A 22,802-nucleotide genomic window follows, 5' to 3' on the forward strand; every position below is an offset into this window, starting at 1 on the left:
TTTTTTTTTTTTTTTTTTTTTTTTTTTTTTTTTTTTTTTGAGATGGAGTCTTGCTCTGTCGCTCAGGCTGGAGTACAGTGGCAAGATCTTGGCTCACTGCAACCTCCGCCTCCCAGGTTCATGCCATTCCCCTGCCTCAGCCTCCCAAGTAGCTGGGACTACAGGCACCCACGACCATGCCTGGCTAATTTTTTTGTATTTTTGGTAGAGACAGGGTTTCACTGTGTTAGCCAGGATGGTCTTGATCTCCTGACCTCGTGATTTGCCCGCCTAGCCTCCCAAAGTGCTGGGATTACAGGGCTGAGCCACTGTGCCAAGCCCAAGAGCATTTTAAAAAAAGAGATTTAAGGCCAGGCATGGTGGCTCACGCCTGTAATCCCAGTACTTTGGGAGGCCAAGGGGGGGCGGATCACCTGAGGTCAGGAGTTCGAGACCAGCCTGGCCAACTGGTGAAACCCCATCTCTACTAAAAATATTAAAAATTAGCTGGGTGTGATGGCAGGTGCCTGTAATTCCAGCTACTGGGGAGGCTGAGACAGGAGAATTGCTTGAACCTGAGAGGCGGAGGTTGCAGTGAGCTGAGATTGTGCCACTGCACTCCAGCCAGGGCAACAAATAGTGAAATTCCATCTCGAAAAAAAAAAAGATTTGAACAAATGTACCCAATGGCTTTTTTTGTGTGTTTTGTTTTTATAGTTTTCATAAGGGTCTATTTTATTATTGGTGGGTAACACATTTAATATTTAAGCCCGTTTAAATAATGTATAGACAACTGCATGCAACATGCACCATGGCTGTAACTAGATAGAGAACCAAATCAACTGAAGACCAGCTAACAAGAAACTAAATATTTAAAATACTAAATATTGGGAAGGGTTCCAAGATGGCCAAATAGGAACAGCTCTGGTCTGCAGCTCCCAATGTGATCAATGCAGAAGACGGATGATTTCTGCATTTCCAACTGAGGTACCTGGTTCATCACATTGGGACTGGTTGGACAGTGGGTGCAGCCCACGGAGGGTGAGCTGAAGCAGGGTGGGGCATCGCCTCACCTGGAAAGCACAAGGGGTTGGGGGATTTCCCTTTCCTAGCCAAGGGAAGCTGTGACAGACTGTAGCTGGAAAATCAGGACACTGTCACCCAAATACTGTGCTTTTCCAATGGTCTTAAGAAATGGCACACCAGGAGATTATATCCTGCACCTGGCTCAGTGGGTCTCATGCCCACAGAGCCTTGCTCACTGCTAGCACGGCAGTCCGAGATTGAGCTGCGAGGTGGCAGCTTGGCTGGGGGAGGGGACGTCTGCCATTGCTGAGGCTTGAGTAGGTAAACAAAGTGGCCTGGAAGCTCGAACTGGGTGGAGCCCACCGCAGCTCAAGGAGGCCTGCCTGCCTCTGTAGACTCCACCTCTAGGGGCAGGGCATAACTGAACAAAAGGCAGCAGAAATTTCTGCAGACTTAAACATCCCTGTCTGACAGCTCTGAAGAGAGCAGTGGTTCTCCCGGCACAGTGTTTGAGCTCTGAAAATGGACAGACTGCCCCCTCAAGTGGGTCCCTGACCCCTATGTAGCCTAACCGGGAGACATCTCCCAGTAGGGGCCAACTGACACCTCATACAGCTGGGTGCCCCTCTGAGACGAAGCTTCCAGAGGAAGGATCAGGCAGCAATGTTTGCTGTTCTGCGATATTTGCTATTCTGCAGCCTCTGCTGGCGATACCCAGGCAAACAGGTCTAGAGTGGACCTCCAGCAAACGCCAACAGACCTGCAGCTGAGGGACTTGACTGTTAGAAGGAAAACTAACAAACAGAAAGGAATAGCATCAACATCAACAAAAAAGACATCCATGCCAAAACCCTATCTGTACTTCACCATCATCAAAGACCAAAGGTAGATAAAACCACAAAGATGGGGAGAAACCAGAGCCGAAAAGCTGAAAATTCTAAAAACCAGAGCACCTATTCTCCTCCAAAGGATTGCAGTTCCTTGCCAGCAATGGAACAAAGCTGGATGAAGAATGATTTTGACAAGTTGACAGAAGTAGGCTTCAGAAGGTCAGTAATAACAAACTTCTCTGAGCTAAAGGAGGATGTTCAAACACATCGCAAGGAAGCTAAAAACCTTGAAAAAGGATTAGGCGAATGGCTAATTAGAATCAACAGTGTAGAGAAGACCTTAAATGACCCGTTGGAGCTGAAAACCATGGCACGAGAACTATGCGACGCATGTACAAGTTTCAGTACAAGCTTCAGTAGCCAATTCAATCAAGCGGAAGAAAGGGTATCAGTGATTGAAGATCAAATTAATGAAATGAACTGAGAAGAGAAGTTTAGAGAAAAAAGAGTAAAAAGAAATGAACAACGCCTCTGAGAAATATGGGACTATGTGAAAAGACCAAATCTACGTTTGATTGGTGTATCTGAAAGTGATGGGGAGAATGGAACCAATTTGGAAAACATGCTTCAGGATATTATCCAGGAGAACTTCCCCAACCTAGCAAGGCAGGCCAATATTCAAATTCAGGAAATATAGAGAACACCACAAAGATACTCCTCGAGAAGTGTAGTATCTTGGTGAATCTGACACATAATTGTCAGATTCACCAAAGTTGAAATGAAGGAAAAAATGTTAAGGGCAGCCAGAGAGAGAGGTCAGGTTACCCACAAAGGGAAGCTCATCAGACTAACAGCATATCTCTCAGAAGAAACTCTATAAGCCAGAAGAGAGTGGGGGCCAATATTCAACATTCTTAAAGAAAAGAATTTTCAACCCAGAATTTCATATCCAGCCAAACTAAGCTTCATAAGTGAAGGAGAAATAAAATCCTTTACAGACAAGCAAATGCTGAGAGATTTTGTCACCACCAGGCCTGCCTTACAAGAGCTCCTGAAGGAAGCACTAAACATGGACAGGAACAACCAGTACCAGGCACTGCAAAAACATGCCAAATTGTAAAGACCAGCGATGCTAGGAAGAAACTGCATCAACTAACAAGCAAAATAACCAACTAACATCATAATGACAGGATCAAATTCACACATAATTAAACTTAAATGTAAATATTAACAATATTAACCTTAAATTTAAATGGGCTAAATGCTCCAATTAAAAGACACAGACTGGCAAATTGGATAAAGAGTCAAGACCCATCAGTGTGCTGTATTCAGGAGACCCATCTCACATGCAGAGATGCACATAGGCTCAAAATAAAGGGATGGAGGAAGATCTACCAAGCAAATGGAAAGCAAAAAAAAGCAGGGGTTGCTATCCTAGTCTCTGATAAAACAGACTTTAAACCAACAAAGATCAAAAGAGACAAAGAAGGCCATTACATAAAGGTAAAGGGATCAATTCAACAAGAAGAGCTAACTATCCTAAATATACATGCACCCAATACAGGAGCACCCAAATTCACAAAGCAAATCCTCAGAGACCTACAAAGAGACTTAGACTCCCACACAATAATAATGGGAGACTTTAACACCCCACTGTCAATATTAGACAGATCAACGAGACAGAAGGTTAACAAGGATATCTAGGACTTGAATTCAGCTCTGCACCAAGCTGACTTAATAGACAACTACAGAACTCTCCATCCCAAATCAACAGAATATACATTCTTCTCAGTTCCACATTGCACTTATTCCAAAATTGACCACATAGTTGGAAGTAAAGCACTCCTCAGCAAATGTAAAAGAACAGAAATCATAACAAACTGTCTCTCAGACCACAGTGCAATCAAATTAGAACTCAGGACTAAGAAACTCACTGAAAACTGCACAACTACATGGAAACTGAACAACCTGCTCCTGAAAGACTACTGGGTACATAACGAAGGCAGAAATAAAGATGTTCTTTGAAACCAATGAGAACTAAGACACAACATACCAGAATCTCTGGGACACATTTAAAGGCAATGTGTGGAGGGAAATGTATAGCACTAAATGCCCACAAAAGAAAGCAGGAAAGATCTAAAATTGACACCCTAACATCACAATTAAAAGAACTAGAGAAGCAAGAGTAAACAAATTCAAAAGCTAGCAGAAGGCAATAAATAACTAAGCTCAGAGCAGAACTGAAGTAGATGGAGACACAAAAAACCCTTGAAAACATCAATGAATCCAGGAGCTGGTTTTTTGAAAAGATCAACAAAATTGATAGACCACTAGCAAGACTAATAAAGAAGAAAAGAGAGAAGAATCAAATAGATGCAATAAAACATGATAAAGGGGATATCACCACTGATCCCACAGAAATACAAACTACCATCAGAGAATACTATAAACACCTCTATGCAAATAAATTAGAAAATCTAGAAGAAATGGATAAATTTCTGGACACATACACCCTCCCAAGACTAAACCAGGAAGAAGTTGAATCTCTGAATAGACCAATAACAGGCTCTGAAATTGAGACAATAATTAATAGCCTACCAACCAAAAAAAGTCCAGGACCAGGCAAATTCACAGCTGAATTCTACCAGAGGTACAAAGAGGAGCTGGTACCATTCCTTCTGAAACTATTCCAATAAATGAAAAGCAGGGAATCCTCCCTAACTCATTTTATGAGGCCAGGATCATCCTGATACCAAAGCCGGGCAGAGACACAACAAAAAAAGAGAATTTTAGACCAATATCCCTGATGAACATTGATGCAAAAATCCTCACTAAAATACTGGCAAACCGAATCCAGCAGCACATCAAAAACCTTATCCATCAAGATTAAGTTGGCATTATCCCTGGGATGCAAGGCTGGTTCAACATGCATGAATCAATAAACGAAATCCATCACAAAAACAGAACCAAAGACAAAAACCACATGATTATCTCAATAGATGCAGAAAAGGCCTTTGATAAAATTCAACAGCCTTCATGCTAAAAACTCTCAATCAACTAGGTATTGATGGGACATATCTCAAAATAGTAAGAGCTACTTATGACAAACCCACAGCCAATATCATACCGAATGGGCAAAAACTGGAAGCATTCCCTTTGAAAACTGGCACAAGACAGGGATGCCCTCTCTCACCACTCCTATTCAACATAGTGTTGGAAGTTCTGGGCAGGGCAATCAGGCAGGAGAAAGAAATATAAGGTATTCAATTAGGAAAAGAGGAAGTCAAATTGTCCCTGTTTACAGATGACATGATTGTATATTTAGAAAACCCCATCATCTCAGCCCAAAATCTCCTTAAGCTGATAAGCAACTTCAGCAAAGTCTCAGGATACAACATCAATGTGCAAAAATCACAAGCATTCCTATACACCAATAACAGATAAACAGAGAGCCAAATCATGAGTGAACTCCCATTCACAATTGCTACAAAGAGAATAAAATACCTAGGAGTCCAACTTATAAGGGATGTGAAGGACCTCTTCAAGGAGAACTACAAACCACTGCTCAATGAAATAAAAGAGGACACAAACAAATGGAAGAACATTCCATGCTCATGGATAGGAAGAATCAATATCGTGAACATGGCCATACTGCCCAAGGTTATTTATAGATTCAATGCCATCCCCATCAAGCTACCAAAGACTTTCTTCACAGAATTAGAAAAACTACTTTAAAGTTCATATGGAACCAAAAAAAAGCCCGCATTGCCAAGACAATCCTAAACAAAAAGAACAAAGCTGGAGGTATCACACTACCTGACTTCAAACTATACTACAAGGCTACAGTAACCAAAACAGCAAGGTACTTGTACCAAAACAGAGATATAGACCAATGGAACAGAACAGAGCCCTCAGAAATAACATCACACATCTACAACCATCTGATCTTTGACAAACCTGACAAAAATAACAAATGGGGAAAGGATTCCCTGTTTAATAAATGGTGCTGGCCACTTGTAGATGGCCATTTCTACATATGGCTAACCATATGTAGAAAGCTGAAACTGGATCCCTTCCTGACACCTTGTACAAAAATTAATTTAAGATGGATTAAAGACTTAAATGTTAGACCTAAAACCATAAAAGCCCTAGAAGAAAACCTAGGCAATACCGTTCAGGACATAGGCATGAGCAAGGACTTAATGACTAAAACACCAAAAGCAATGGCAACAAAAGCCAAAATTGACAAATGGGATCCAATTAAACTAAAGAGCTTCTGCACAGGAAAAGAAACTACCATCAGAGTGAACAGGCAACCTACAGAATGGGAGAAAATTTTTGCAAGCTACCCATCTGACAAAGGGCTAATATCCAGAATCTACAAAGAACTTAAACAAATTTACAAGAAAAAATCAAACAACCCCATCAAAAAGTGGGCAAGGGATATGAACAGACACTTCTCAAAAGAAGACATTTATGATTTATGCAGCCAACAGACACATGAAAAAATGCTCATCATCACTGGTCATCAGAGAAATGCAAATGAAAACCACAGTGAGATACCACCTCACACCTGTTAGAATGGCTATCATTAAAAAGTCAAGAAAGAACAGGTGCTGCAGAGGATGTGGAGAAATAGGAACACTTTTACACTGTTGGTGGGACTATAAACTAGTTCAAACATTGTGGAAGACAGTGTGGCAATTCCTCAAGGATCTAGAACTAGAATACCATTTGACCCAGCGATCCCATTACTTGATATATACCCAAAGGATTGTAAATCATGCTACTATAAAGACACATGCACACATATGTTTACTGTGGCACTATTCACAATAGCAAAGACTTGGAACCAACCCAAATGTCCACCAATGATAAACTGGATTAAGAAAATGTGGCATGTATACACCATGGAATACTATGCAGCCATACAAAAGGATGAGTTCATGTCTTTTGTAGGGACACGGATGAAGCTAGAAACCATCATTCTGAGCAAACTATCACAAGGACAGAAAACTAAACACCACATGTTCTCACTCATAGGTGGGAACTGAACAATGAGATCACTTGGACACAGGGTTGGGAACATCACACACCAGGGCCTGTCATGGGCTGGGGGGAGGGGGGAGGGATAGCATTAGGAGAGACACCTAATGTAAATGATGAGTTAATGGGTGCAGCAAACCAACATGGCACATGTATACATATGTAACAAACCTGCATGTTGTGCACATGTACCCTAGAACTTAAAGTATAATATAAAAAAATACTAAATATTTAAAAGCTTTTAAGCTGGATGCAGTGGCTCTTGCCTGTAATCCTAGCACTTTTTTTCTTTTGTTTTTTTGGGGCAGGGGGCAGCTAAAATTTTTATAATGTTGTCAAGGGGCAAGATACCAGCCTAGCAGTGCCAAGGAGCTGAAGGGCCCAGCTCGCTGTTCAGGCTGTATAGCGAGCACCAGAGCCTCAGCCTCGCCTGTCCGTGCAGGGTGGAAGCCTTCTCCACCGTGTGCTCAGCTCCAGAGAGGCCCAAACAGCCTCAGGAGGACTTTGCTGCAGGTCTGAATTTGTTTCCTTTGTGCTTGAAACTGTGCAGTGGGTTCTGGGACTTTGCTCTCTTGGCTTTCCTATGAGAGGAAGACAGCTTCTTCCGCCTCTTGTGAGGGTGCACCAGGCCATGGAGAGCAGTAGGAACCAGGTAGTCAGGAACATGGCCCAGGTGGGGCTTCACCACCGCGGGGTGCAATGGCAGGTCACGCTGCAGCACCTGGAGGTCCCTAGGGTTGTCTTCAAAGTACATCTTGAGCTTCTTAGAGTGCAGAAGCTCCTCCTCGATCTCCTTCAATCTCACCTCTCGAATGGCCTGTTTAGCCACTGAGCACATGGCATCCCTGCAGCGATAGCGGAAGCCCTCAATCTTCTCCATCCGGAACTGGTAGGGGAGCAGGATGGGGCCCTTGTTCTCTTCACTGAGAAGGTCCTCAATCTTGCCCAAGTGGGACTGTTCCCTGGGCAACACAAATGTTAAGACTATGCCTGGGTTGTAGTGCGCTGTCCTGCCGGTTTGATGGATGTAGGCCTCGGGGGTGGGGGGAAGATCAAAGTTGAGCACAGCAGACACATAGTGGAAGTCTATGCCCCGGGCCACACCTGCCTCCATATTAGAGGCCTTGTCCCCTTTGGCCCCTTGCCCTGACGCTTGCCCTTGACTGGGGCCCCCAGGACTTCAGCATCAGTTGCTATGACACAGTCCTAGAAGCCTTGGTTGAACTGTGAGATGATGTGGCACCTGGAGAGCAGGGGAAGTTCTCCATTGAGCACACAGGTGGGGATGCTGAACTGCTCCAGAAACAGGTGTAGCCAGTAACTCCACTCTAGAGTGTTGACAAACAGCAGAGACTTACTCCGAATCAATGACAGCTTGAGCAGGGCATACAGCTTGAGCAGGGCATACAGCAGCAGGAATTTTTCTTCCTCAGTCTCACAGACCACCTGAAACTGCTGTAACTGGTCTGGCCCAGGCAGCTGGGACTCCTGTAGCTTAAGGGCAACCAGGTTATGTAATACCAGCTCTTTGAGTGCTTGTACATCCTCTTTAAAACTATCCGACATGGCCGGGTGCTGTGGCTCATGCCTGTAATCCAAGCACTTTGGGAGGCAGAGGCTGGTGGATCACGAGGTCAGGAGATTGAGACCATCCTGGCCAACGTGGTGAAACCCCGTCTCTACTAAAAATATAAAAATTCGCTGGGCATGGTGGTGGGTGCCTGTAATCCCAGCTACTAGGGAGGCTGAGGCAGGAGAATTGCTTGAACCCGGGAGGCGGAGGTTGCAGTGAGCCGAGATCATGCCACTGCGCTCCAACCTGGGTGACAGAGTGAGACTCTGTCTTAAAAAAGAAGAAGAGTCCTCTCCCTCTCCCTCTCCCTGTCCCTCTCCCCACGGTCTCCCTCTCCCTCTCTTTCCACGGTCTCCCTCTGATGCCGAGCCGAAGCTGGACTGTACTGCTGCCATCTCGGCTCACAGCAACCTCCCTGCCTGATTCTCCTGCCTTAGCCTGCCAAGTGCCTGCGATTGCAGGCACGCGCCGCCATGCCTGACTGGTTTTCGTATTTTTTTGGTGGAGACGGGGTTTCGCTGTGTTGGCCGGGCTGGTCTCCAGCTCCTAACCGCGAGTGATCTGCCAGCCTCGGCCTCCCGAGGTGCCGGGATTGCAGATGGAGTCTCGCTCACTCAGTGCTCAATGTTGCCCAGGCTGGAGTGCAGTGGTGTGATCTCGGCTAGCTACAACCTCCACCTCCCAGCCGCCTGCCTTGGCCTCCCAAAGTGCCGAGATTACAGCCTCTGCCCGGCCGCCACCCCGTCTGGGAAGTGAGGAGCGTCTCTGCCTGGCCGCCCATCGTCTGGGATGTGAGGAGCCCCTCTGCCCGGCTGCCCAGTCTGGGAAGTGAGGAGCGCCTCTTCCCAGCCGCCATCCCGTCTAAGAAGTGAGGAGCATCTCTGCCCGGCCGCCCATTGTCTGAGATGTGGGGAGTGCCTCTGCCCCGCCGCCCCGTCTGGGATGTGAGGAGCGCCTCTGCCCGGCTGCGACCCCTTCTGGGAGGTGAGGAGCGTCTCTGCCCGGCCGCCCCGTCTGAGAAGTGAGGAGCCCCTCCGCCCAGCAGCCGCCCCATCTGAGAAGTGAGGAGCCCCTCCACCCGGCAGCCACCCCGTCTGAGAAGTGAGGAGCCTGTCCGCCCGGCATCCACCCCATCTGGGAAGTGAGGAGCGTCTCCACCTGGCAGCCACCCTGTCCGGGAGGGAGGTGGGGGGCAGCCCCCACCCGGCCAGCCTCCCCGGCCGGGAGGGAGGTGGGGGTCAGCACCCGCCCGGCCAGCCGCCCCGTCCGGGAGGGAGGTGGGGGGCCAGACCCCGCCTGGCCAGCCGCCCCCTCTGGGAGGGAGGTGGGGGGCGCCTCCACCCGGCCGCCCCTTCTGGGAAGTGAGGAGCCCCTCTGCCTGGCCACCACCCCGTCTGGGAGGTGTACCCAACAGCTCATTGAGAACGGGCCATGATGACGATGGCGGTTTTGTGGAATAGAAAAGGGGGAAAGGTGGGGAAAAGATAGAGAAATCAGATTGTTGCTGTGTCTGTGTAGAAAGAAGTAGACATGGGAGACTTCATTTTGTTGTGTACTAAGAAAAATTCTTCTGCCTTGGGATGCTGTTGATCTATGACCTTTCCCCCAACCCTGTGCTCTCTGAAATATGTGCTGTGTCCACTCAGGGTTAAATGGATTAAGGGCGGTGCAAGATGTGCTTTGTTAAACAGATGCTTGAAGGCAGCATGCTCCTTAAGAGTCATCACCACTCCCTAATCTCAAGTACCCAGGGACACAAACACTGTGGAAGGCCGCAGGGTCCTCTGCCTAGGAAAGCCAGAGACCTTTGTTCACTTGTTTACCTGCTGACCTTCCCTCCACTATTGTCCTATGACCCTGCCAAATCCCCCTCTCCGAGAAACACCCAAGAATGATCAATAAAAAAAAAATAATAATAAAAAAGAAGAAGAAGAAGAAAAGAGGAAGAGGAAGAGGAAGAAGAAGGAACTAAAAAAACAGTAGCTGACACGAGAAAAGCCTGGTAAATCTGGGGCACGTGACAGAGGAGACTCTTGAGTTCTTCCTCATTGCCAAGGAAAAAAGATCAGCCTTGTCCACCACCAGAAGCTCCAGGGAGTCATGGAGTTTCAAGCTGTCTTGCTGCAAGTGGCTTAATATGCGAGATGGGGTCCCCACTACCACATCTGGCTTCTCCATCAGCACAGCTCTCTGAAAGGCTGAGTCTTCAGCAGCTGAGGCATTGGCCACTCGGACATCCCGAGCACAGTAGGTAGCTAGCCACTGAATCATGGACTGTGCCTGCTGTGCCAGCTCTTTGGTAGGAGCAAGAACAAGGCCTCTCACTGCATGTTCTACTACTGGACCTGTCGCCGTCCTGTGGAGCAACAGCTGCAGCATCAGAATAGCATAAGCAGCTGTCTTCCTGGAGCCCCTGCCAGCCTGAGCCAGGAGGTCCTTCCCCTCTAGGGCCAACGGGATAGCCTTTTCCTGGATCAACGTAGGTCACGAGCAGCCCAAGTTGTTGACAGCCTGCAGGAGCCAGGGATCGAGGCCCTATGTGTTCGAAGCTCAGTGCTTCTGAGTCTGCCATGGCGCTGCTCTGTAGCGACAGCACATACGTGCTGCAGGAAGAATCATTTTTTTTGTTTTGTTTTGTTTTGATATGGAGTCTCACTCTATTGTCCGGGCTAGAGTGCAGTGGTGCCATCTTGGCTCACTGCAATCTCTGCCTCCTGGGTTCAAGCGATCCTCCTGCTTCAGCCTCCCGTGTAGCTGGGATTATAGGTGCCTGCCACCACGCTCGACTAGTTTTTGTATTTTTAGTAGATACAGGGTTTTGCTATGTTGGCCAGACTGGTCTTGAACTCCTGACCTTAAGTTATCCCCCAGCCTCCGCCTTCCAAAGTGCTGGGATTACAGGTGTTAGCCCCTGTGCCTGGCCAATCCTAGCACTTTGGGAGGCTGAGGCAGGTGGATTGCTTGAGTCCAGGAAGTTCAAGACCAGCACCAGCGACGTGGCAAAATCCAGTCTCTACAAAAAAAAAAAAATATATATATATATATATACACATATATATACAATATATATGTACATATATAAATATATAATATATAAATATTATATATAAATGTATATATAAATATATATAATATATAAATATTATATATTATATAAATGTATATATAAATATATAATAATGTAAATATATATTTATATTATTATATATTATATTATATATAAATATAGTATCTATAAATATACATATATAAATGCATATATATAATATATATATATAAATGCAGCTCTTGTTTTGATCACCTTCTTTGAGGGGAGGAAGTCTGCTGGTCACATTGTGTTTTAAGGGTACCTGGAATTTGTTTTGGGTATGGTAAGGCATACAGACACAAAAATGACTGTCATGAAGGAAGTTTTTTCTTTTTTTTTTTTAGAAATGGAACTTTGCTCTAACCTCTGCCTCCCAGGCTCAAGTGATTCTCCTGCCTCAGCCTCCTGAGTAGCTGGGATTCTGGGATTATAGGCATGCGCCGCCACCACGCCTGGCTAATTTTTTGTATTTTTAGTAGAGAAGGGGTTTCACCATGTTGACCATGGCTGGTCTCGAGCTCCTGACCTCAGGTGATCCACCCACCTTGGCCTCCCAAAGTGCTGGGATTACAGGCATGAGCCACCGCGCCTGGCCAGGAAGTTTTTACACAGTTCGGACCCAGTGCTTGATGGGGAGTTTGGGTTTGGTAGCCACTTGATACTCCTTAGTCATGCATTTAGCCTCTCCAGCACCCAGCAGCAAGGCAGAAGCTGTTCAAATGGAGAATAATTGGCAGAAGACCAAACAGTCTTACTCTACTAAAACCCTAGAGGTGAGTGGTGTGGTTCTCCTATTGGGGTTTGTCAGAGACTCCATACAATACCTTTTCCCTGTGGTATTCTTTTTTTAATTTTTTTTTTTAGTATTTATTGATCATTCTTGGGTGTTTCTCGGAGAGGGGGATTTGGCAGGGTCATAGGACAATAGTGGAGGGAAGGTCAGCAGATAAACATGTGAACAAAGGTCTCTGGTTTTCCTAGGCAGAGGACCCTGCAGCCTTCCGCAGTGTTTGTGTCCCTGGGTACTTGAGATTAGGGAGTGGTGATGACTCTTAATGAGCATGCTGCCTTCAAGCATCTGTTTAACAAAGCACATTTTGCACAGCCCTTAATCCATTTAACCCTGAGTGGACACAGCACATGTTTCAGAGAGCACGGGGTTGGGGGTAAGGTTATAGATTAACAGCATCCCAAGGCAGAAGAATTTTTCTTAGCACAGAACAAACTGGAGTCTCCCATGTCCCCCTCCCTCCACACAGACACAGTAACAATCTGATCTCTCTCTCCTCTCCCCATATTTCCCCCCTCTCTACTCGACAAAACCGCCATCATCATCATGGCCGCTCTCAATGAGCTGTTGGGCACACCTCCCAGATGGGGTGGCGGCCGGGCAGAGGGGCTCCTCACTTCCCAGACGGGGCGGTCGGGCAGAGGCGCCCCCCCCACCACCCAGATGGGGCGGCGGCTGGGCGGAGGCACCCTCCACCCCCCAGACGGGGCGGCTGGCCGGGCGGGGGCTGCCCCCCACCTCCCGGATGGGGCGGCTGCCGGGCGGAGACGCTCCTCACTTCCCAGATGGGGCGGCTGCCGGGCGGAGGGGCTCCTCACTTCTCAGACGGGGGGGACCGGGCAGAGACGCTCCTCACCTCCCAGACTGGGTGGCGGCCGGGCAGAGACGCTCCTCACTTCCCAGACTGGGCGGCCGGGCAGAGGGGCTCCTCACATCCCAGACGATGGGCGGCCAGGCAGAGACGCTCATCACATTTCAGACGGCGTGGCCGCCGGGCAGAGGCTGCAATCTCGGCACTTTGGGAGGCCGAGGCAGGCGGCTGGGAGGTGGAGGTTGTAGGGAGCAGAGATCATGCCACTGCACTCCAGCCTGGGCAACATTGAGCACTGAGTGAGCGAGACTCCGTCTGCAATCCCGGCACCTCGGGAGGCCGAGGCGGGCAGATCACTCGCGGTCAGGAGCTGGAGACCAGCCCGGCCAACACGGCGAAACCTGGTCTCCACCAAAAAATACAAAAACCAGTCAGGCGTGGCGGCGCGCAGCCGCAATCCCGGGCACTCGCAGGCTGAGGCAGGAGAAAAAGGCAGGGAGGTTGCAGCGAGCGGAGATCATGGCGGTACAGTCCAGCTTTGGCAACAGATGGAGACCATGGAAAGCGGGAGAAGGACAGAGGGAGAGTGAGGCCGTGGAAAGCAGGAGAGGGAGAGGGAGAGGGAGAGGGGGAGGGGGAGAGGGAGAGGGAGATGGAGAGCTACAATACCTTTTCCAACTAGCAATCTTATATGGTATGCTCAACCATAAGGTCCACGTTGATGGAAAATTTTCATCAAAGCCTAGACTTGCCGTGGAGGCTTTTCTTGCTTTGTGCCCCACTTAAAATTGGCCTAGATGAAAGCAGCAGGCTCACATGTTATATGTGTTGCTTTCAAAATCCAGAGACCAACCCTGATCCAGTATTGTTTTTCACTTTGGAAAGATCATTCTGACATAGAAAATTCACTGATATGGCATATTCTGCATATAGTCTGCCAATTCTTTGGTAATTCCCCCCACCCCACCAAATTTGGGCGGGCTTAGTGACTAAGTTTTCATGAAAAGAATATGGCAGAAGTGTGACCTCTGAGATTGCATCCTAAAAAATGATACAGCTTCTTCCTGGCTTTCTCTTTCTTAGGACTTGTGCCTTCGGATCCTGATTTATTAAGTGAGAAGTCCACTATCCTGAAGCTGCTATGCTGGAGAGACCATGTGAAAAGATCATATAGAAGTAGAAAGATGCCCAAGAAGCCATATATGCTTCTTCCTGTAGCTGTTTCAGTCTGCCCACCCAGGGATCGGACATGTTAGAGAAAGAGTCTTAAAGATTATCCCAACCCCAGCCACCACGTGACTGCAACGTCATGAAAACCCCACACCAGAACAGTGGTATCAGCTCAAACTTTGCAAGGGCTAGGAGACTGAGGGCAGCTGACCAGATTTATGCGATTGAGCCTAATAAACTGGCCTGAGTAAGCTTCCCTGGTTGACAACATTCTGCGAGTATTATCACACACTGGATGTCAGGAAATTAACACTGTCCACAACTCATGGAAAGGACAACTGGGAGTTCTGTGTTTAGAACTTTCCTGAACTCTGCCCTATGTACCCCTTCCCTTGGCTGATTTTAACCTGTATTCTTAGCTGCAATAAACCGAACTTTCCATGAGCACTGTGAGTTTTTCTTGTGAATTATTAAACTCAAGGGTGGTCTTGGGGAACCCCCAAGCTGACAATTAATGTCAGAGATGAGGAGGATATTGGGGGACCCCAACCTTGCAATCGGTGTCAGAAGTGAGGGTGGTCTTGTGGGCTGCTCCTCTAACACTGTACCCAGCATAACCTTGATATGAAAATCTCACAAGAGTATCACAAGAAAAGATAATTATAAGCCAACCACCCTCATGACTGTATATGCAACAATTCTAAACAGGATATTAACAAACCTACATATGAATTTGAGAGGACATAAATGTTCAGACCATAGCATTGCTGAGCATTCTGTATGAATATAGACATAATTCAAGACCAAGACTGATGATTGCTATTGTGAGTTGAACTGTGTTCCCTAAAGTGGTATGTTAAAGTCCTAATCCAAGGTACCTGTGAATGTGACCTTATTTGGAAATGAGATTTTTGCAGACACAACTATTTAAAATGCAGTTATAGTGGATTAGGGTGGGCCCTAATTCCAATATAACTAATATCCTTATAAGAAGAGAAGAGACACAGATACAGAAACACACACAGAGGGAAGGCAGCTGTATGAAGACGGAGGCAGAGAAGGGAGTTATGTGGCCACAAATCAATAAATACCAAGGATTGGCCAGGCGTTGTGCCTCATACCTATAATCCCAGTACTTTGGGAGGCTGAGGTGGGATGATTGCTTGAGCCCAGGAGTTTGAGACCAGCCTGGGCAAAAAATATAGTGAAACCCCATTTCTATCAAAACCAAAAGCAAACAAACAAAAAACCCAAGGATTGCTTTCCACCTGAAGCTGGATGAGACAAGAGAAGATCCTCCTGCAGAGTCTTTGGACAGCACAGTCCTGCTGATGCCTTAATTTTGGACTTCTGACCTCTGAAATAGAGTAATTTCTTAAAAAGCCACCTCAGTTGTGACAATTTTTTATGGCAACCCTAGGAAACTAATACAATTGTGTCGTTTTTTTCTCTCTACTAGTTTTAAAATTGTAAGCTTTTTTTCTATCCTTTTAGTGGCTGCTCTAGAACTAACAGCAGGCCTCGTGAATGTTTTCTAATCACAAATTTGTGTGTTTATTTCTTTTAAAAGCATTAATTGCGAGCCTATTATGTGCCAGAACATATTCTAGATACTGGGGATATAGCAACAAGTCAGGTAAACATTTCTGCCTTTCTGGAGATTGTACCCTAGTACCAGGAAATATACAATATGCTATAAAAATAAATAATAGAATGTCAAGTTTTTATTTTTTTATATATTTTTATTTTTTTAAACCAGGTCTCCTTATGTTGCCCAGCTGTTCTTGAACTCCTGGGCTCAAATGATCCCCCCACTTCAGCCTCCCAAAGTGCTGGGATTACAGGCATGAGCCACCACACCCAGACTAGAATGTTAAGTTTGAAAAGTGCTATGGAGAAAAAGAAAATTGAGTAGCGACATAGATATATTGGGGGTGGTGGTGGTTTACAACTTTAATAGATCTTTAGAGAAGACTTCAGTGAGAAGGTGACATTGAGGAAGGATCTGAAGAAGGTGAGGGATTGAGCCATGAAGTACCAGGCAGAGGGAATAGCAACTGCCAAGGTATTGAGATGGGAGTATCTTCACTGTGTTCAGGGAGCTGCAACGAGATTTGGCTAGCAGAAGCTGCATAAGTATGGAGGAAAGCAGCAGGTCATGACAGCACAAAGGTAAGATGGGAGCAGATTGTGTAGGATATTGTGGGCCTTCTGGGCAAGACTAGAAGCCTTCAGAGAGGTCTGAGTAGGAGGGTAACCTGATTTAACAGGATGACTTTGGCTGTGTTGAGGATATATTGAAGACTGCCAAGAGCAGAAGCAGAGAGACCAATGAGGAGACTTTCAGCCAGCCAGGGGATGCTAGTGGCTTAGAAGAGGATGAAGGCAGTAGGGGTGTGAATGGTGGTCAGGTTAGATTATTTTGAAGGTGAGGCTGACTTACTCATTCACTTGCTGCTATTTTTAAGTGATAGCTTTTTTTTTTTTTGGACAGAGTCTCGCTCTGTCACCCAGGCTGGAGTGCAGTGGCGTGATCTCGACTCAACTCACTGCAAGCTCTGCCTCTCGGGTTCCTGCCATTCTCCTGCCTCAGCCTCCCGAGGAGTAGCTGGGACTACAAGCGCCCGCCACCGCACCTGGCTAAGTTTTTGTATTTTTAGTAGAGACAGGTTTCACCATGTTGGCCAGGATGGTCTCGATCTCCTGACCTCGTGATCCACCTGCCTCGGTCTCCCAAAGTGTTGGGATTACAGGCGTGAGTCACCGCGCCCGGCCGATACCTTTTTTTTTCTTTTTGAGAGAGTTTCACTCCTGTCATCCAGGCTGAAGTGCAGTGTCGCAATCTTGGTTCACTGCAACCTCCACCTCCTGGGTACAAGCGCTTCTCCTGCCTCAGCCTCCTGAGTAGCTGGGATTACAGGCATGCACCACCACACCTGGCTAATTTTTTGTATTTAGTAGAGACGGGGTTTCACCATGTTGGTCAGGCTGGTCTCGAGTTCCTGACCCCAGGTGATCCACCTGCCTTGGCCTCCCAAAGTGCTGGGATTACAGGCGTGAGCCACTGTGCCTGGCCTTAAGTGATATCTGATATATAACCCTTCAAATCATTATTAAACCTTCTCTTTTCTTAAAATTTATTTTAATTAATTAATTTATTTATTTATTTTGAGATGGAGCCTCGTGGCGTGATCTTGGCTCACTGCAACCTCAGCCTCCCAGGTTCAAGCGATTCTCCTGCCTCAGCCTCCTGAGTAGCTGGGACTACAGGCACCCGCCACTGTGCCCAGCTAATTTTTGTATTTTTTTTTTTTTTTTTTTTGAGATGGAGTCTCACTCTGTTGCCCAGGCTGGAATGCAGTGGCGCGATCTCGGCTCACTGCAAGCTCTGCCTCCCGGGTTCATGCCATTCTCCTGCCTCAGCCTCCTGAGTAGCAGGGACTACAGGCACCCGCCACCATGCCTGGCTAATTTTTTGTATTTTTGGTAGAGACGGGGTTTCACCATGTTAGCCAGGATGGTCTCGATCTCCTGACCTCGTGATCCACCTGCCTCAGCCTCCCAAAGTGCTGGGATTATAGGCATGAGCCACTGCGCCCGGCTTGCATTTTTAGTAGAGACAGGGTTTCACCATATTGGCCGGCTAATCTCAAACTCCTGACCTTGTGAGCCGCCTGCCTCTGCCACCCAAACTGCTGGGATTACAGGTGTGAGCCACTGTGCCCAGCCTTATTTATTTATTTTTAAGATGGAGTCTCCCTCTGTTGCCCAGGCTGGAGTGCAATGGCATGATCTCAGCTCACTGCAAACCTCTGCCTCCTGGGTTCAAGCAATTCTCCTGCCTTGGCCTCCCAAGTAGCTGGGATTACAGGTGCCTGCCACCACACCCAGCTAATTTTTGTGTTTTTAGTAGAGATGGGGTTTCACCATGTTGGCCAGGCGGGTCTCAAACTTCTGACCTCAGGTTATCCGTCCACCTCAGTGTCACCGCACCTGGCCTAAAATTTTATTTAAAAAAATTTTTTTTGTAGAGATGGGGTCTCCCTATGTTTCCCAGACTGGTCTCATACTCCTGGGCTCAAGCAATCCTCCTGCCTTGGCCTACCAGAGTGTTGGGACTACAGGTGCCCAGGCCCTTCTTTCTGTTTGTGTGATGTAATCTTAAATTTTCTCCATTGTTAAATCGAGTTTAGCCTACAGCTGCCTCCTTACATATTTTAAGTTTGGCCTAAAGGTTTCTCTGTACATCATGAACTATGGCCTAAATGGAAGTATAAACAAACTGTAGTCTACTCTTGTGCCAATCACCAAGTTTTGGTCAGTCAAATGTGGCTAAATGTTCAAATTAGGCAAATGCCAAGCTATAACCAATGCAGCTGTTTCTGCATCTCACTTTCATTTTCCATACATCACTTTCCTTTTTCTGTCCATAAATTTTCCACCATATAGCCCTGTTGGAGTCTCTGAGTCTACCCTGGCTCAGAAGGCTGCCCAATTCATCAATCATTCACTGCTCAATTAAACTCTTTTAAATTTAATTTGGCTGAAGTTTTTCAGATGGTGTCAGAAGTGGGATATGAAGTAGAGCTTCTTACAACCCCCAGGAGTGCTGAGTGACCAAGCAGGGATCATGGGTAAGTTCTCTCTCGGATTCTGAAGCGCCATAGATTTGTGTTTTGAGCTCTCTGAGTTTCTCTGAGCAAATTTCTGATCCAAACTTGGTTTGAAAGTCCTGACAGAAACCAGACTGGGTCCAGGACCAGATTGGATTCAGTAATTAACTGATTAACTGGCTTGGATCTAGTTAGAAGCCTCTTACATCTGACTGGGTCAGAAAGAAACAGGTAGTAAATGGCAATATTGCAGGGGGTGTAAAATTTGGCTTTTGGAAATTTGCATGGATTTTTGTGTTCCACCCCTTTGCTTTTCTTGTCTGGCTCTGTCACCAGGCTGGAGTGCAGTGGCGTGCACTCCAGTGGCTTGCAGTGAACCCACCTCCCAGACTCAAGGGATTCTCCTGCCTCAGCTTCTTGAGTAGCTGGGATTACAGGCGCGTGCCACCACGCGCAGCTAATTTTTGTATTTTTAGTAGAGATGGGGTTTCATCATTTTGGCCAGGCTGGTTTCAAACTCCTGATCTCAGGTAATCTGCCCACCTCAGCCTCCCAAAGTGCTGGGGTTACAGGTGTGAGCCACCGTGCCCAGCATGAAAGACTTTTTTTTGTTTGTTTGATATGGAGTTTCTCTCTTGTTGCCCAGGCTGGAGTGCAATGGTGTGATCTTGGCTTACTGCAACCTCTGCCTCCCAGGTTCAAGTGATTCTCCTGGCTTCAAGCAATTCTCCCGGGTTCAAGCGATTTTCCTGCCTCAGCCTTCCTGAGTAGCTGGGATTACAGGTGTGCGCCACCATGGCTGGCTAATTTTGAATTTTTAGTAGAGACGGGGTTTCTCCATGTTGGTCAGACTGGTCTTGAACTCCTGACCTCAGGTGATCCGCCCACCTCGGTCTCCCAAAGTGCTGGGATTACAGGCATGAGCCACCACGCCTGACCGCAAAGTTTTAATTAATGAGTAAAAGTATTCGTGAGGCTGGTCTTAAGCTGTAGCAAATCTGATGTACTTTGTGCTATGAATTTGTCCTTCTGCATTGTTCTGTCATAAAAAGGGGTACAATAAAATAGAATGTGGGCCTAGGACCCCCATAAGCTCACTGTTCAAGCCATTCTGGCAAACTGGTTAGTTACAAACTTTGCTGAAGATCCCTGAAACAAAAAAGCTGGATGAGGTTTCTCTATCTTCTTGTTTAATGTCATTGGGAGATTGACCTTGCAATCATAGAGCAATACTTTGTCTTGGTCTCCATCATCCAGGAAACAGGAATTTCGGAGTTCATGTGACAGCTCTGAAAATTATTTTGAACATTTAAAAGCCATTTGAAGTTCAAAATTGACCTCTCTAGGCTACTTCTGGGAAGAGCAGCAGAAACTGCCCAATGCTGTGGCTTAGTGGATAAGACTCTGTCTTTTCACAGTTGTGGCCAGGGTTCAATTCCTGACTTAGGAAATGAGTACTTTTTTTTACCAGTGGTAGTAATCCACATGGGTCTGCAGCAACCTCAGTTCTTGCCTCCTGGGAAGAAAAAAATCAACTGAGGGGCATAAGGCAGAAGGAGAGACTGAGGCAAGTTTTAGCACACGAGGGAAAGTTTATAAAAAGCTTTAGAGCAGTAAGGAAAGTACACTTGGAAATACAAGCCAAGTGGGTGACTCGAGAGACCAAGTGCACAGCTTGACCTCTTGACTCGGGGTTTTATACGTTGGCATCCTTCCAGGATCTTGTGTTACTTCTCCCAACTCCTGAGATCTTATTGGGAAGCTGCTGATCAGTTTCAGGTGTTTTGTATCTATTAGGAGACTGCTGTTCCCTGGCACCAGCTGTGAATGATTACTACTTTAAGGAAACAGTTAACAACCGCCTGACCATCACCTGATTGTCGCCCAACACTCCTAGTGCGTGTGTGTGTGTGTGTCTGTGTGTGGGGAGCCCTCTCCTGCCCTGCTCATACCTAATTAGCTACCCACTGTTGTAACACTTTCTGGTTTGATATCTGTGTGACTTTTGCCATTTATTGATTCTCTTTCCCTCCATGAACAACTTCTGACTTCCTGTCTTGAATTTTCCTTTCTCTGAGCACTTGGGAGGTTGCCTTTGGTAAAGTTCAAAGGTAAGAAATATTTGCTGCTTGTTTTGGCTAGAGTCTTGTAATAAGATATTTGGTTCAAAGTCAACTTAATTAAAAGCAGATATGCAAGCTATAGGTATATTGACAAGACCTTTATGTTTTTTTTTTTTCTCTTTCTGGGTCTTGTTTTTCTAGGAAAAAAATATTTTTATCTTTTCAGTCAACTGAATTGATTTTCTTCATTTTGTCTTCTTGCCACTCTTGATGCACACACGAGAGGACCTAAGATAATTTCTTTTCTTTTTTTTTTTTTTTGTGAGAAGCAGTTTCACTCTTGTTGCCCAGGCTGGAGTGCAATGGCATGATCTTGGCTCACTGCCACCTCCGCCTCTGAGGTTCAAGTGATTCTCATGCCTCAGCCTCCCAAGTAGCTGGGATTACATGCATGCGCTACCGTGCCTGGCTAATTTTTGTATTTAGTAGAGACGGGGTTTCACTATGTTGGTAAGGCTGGTCTTGAACTCCTGACCTCAGGTGATCCACCTGCCTCAGTCTGTCAAAGTGCTGGGATTACAGGCATGTACCACCATGTCCGGCCAGACTTAAGATAATTACTTTTTTCTCTTTTTTTTGTTTTTTTTGAGATGAGTCTCACTCTGTCACCCAGGCTGGAGTGCAGTGGCACAATCTCAGTTCACTACAACCTTTGCCACCTGGGTTCAAGTGATTCTCGTGCCTCAGCCCCCTGAGTAGCTGGGACTATAGGCATGCACCACCACACCCAGCTAATTTTTGTATTTTTAGTAGAGAAAGGGGTTTCACCATGTTGGCCACATTGATCTTGAACTCCTGGCTTTGTGATCTGCCCACCTCAGCCTCCCAAAGTGCTGGGATTACAGATGTGAAGACCTAAGATAATTTCTAACAGCCCAGACTCCTTGGGAAAATCAGAAGAAGTGCCACAGACCCCATTTTGGGAAAAACTTTTTTCCTCATGAAACCCCAGGAACTGAAAGTAGATAAATCCCTTGTATTTGTCCATTTTCGTGCTGCTGATAAAGACATAACTGAGACTGGGCAATTTACAAAAGAAAGAGGTTTTTGGACTTACAGTTCCACATGGCTGGGGAGGCCTCACAATCACGGTGGAAGGCAAGGAGAAACAAGTCACATCTTGTGTGGATGGCAGCAGGCAAAGACAGAATGAGAGCCAAGCAAAACAGCTTTCCCCTTATCAAACCATCAGATCTCATGAGACTTATTCACTATCATGAGAACAGCATGGGAAAGACCTGTCCCCATGATTCAATTACCTCCCACCAGGTCCCTCCCACAACATGTGGGAATTCAAGATGATATTTGGGTGGGGACACGGCCAAAGCATACCATTCCTCTCAAAATCTAAGGCTAAATGTACTTTTGGATATCCTAGTATATCAAGATACACTAGCCTAGGAGCTTGGTGTCCTAGGCTCCACACCTAGCTGGGTGTCCTCCTACCTGCCCACTGAGAGATAAGATTCCCATGGAGGATGGACTGATCAAAACTGGGTTGATTGAGTTTGGGTTGCTTTGCAATGAAATGTACAGTAAAATCATTGCACTGTCTTGTTCCACAGCATTTCTCTTTTGGGGATCCAGAATCCAGTATAAAAATGGGACCCTGAATTTTTGGAGATCTGTTTGCTTTCCAGCTGTGCCTGCTTATTAGGCCCTAGAAACTGCATGTTTTCCTAGCCCTGTTCCTCAAAGGACTCCACCCTGAATCCAGTAATCCAATTAAGAATCTTAAAAACTGGCAAATGAA

The 22,802-nt window shown here is 46.3% G+C and overlaps 1 long non-coding RNA gene and 1 pseudogene across 1 annotated transcript; one reads left to right on the plus strand and one right to left on the minus strand.

Moving 5' to 3' along the window:
• Positions 1-7,374: 7,374 nt before the first annotated feature.
• Positions 7,375-11,026, minus strand: LOC469554 (probable ATP-dependent RNA helicase DDX56; annotated as a pseudogene).
• A 718-nt stretch (positions 11,027-11,744) lies between these two features.
• Positions 11,745-14,757, plus strand: LOC129137972 (uncharacterized). Its single transcript, XR_008540851.1, has 2 exons — positions 11,745-12,315; positions 14,227-14,757. It is a non-coding gene; the product is annotated as an uncharacterized LOC129137972 (long non-coding RNA).
• Positions 14,758-22,802: the final 8,045 nt, after the last annotated feature.

Source organism: Pan troglodytes, chromosome 1 (assembly GCF_028858775.2).
Source record: "Pan troglodytes isolate AG18354 chromosome 1, NHGRI_mPanTro3-v2.0_pri, whole genome shotgun sequence".
In the NCBI taxonomy this organism is placed as follows: domain Eukaryota; kingdom Metazoa; phylum Chordata; class Mammalia; order Primates; family Hominidae; genus Pan; species Pan troglodytes.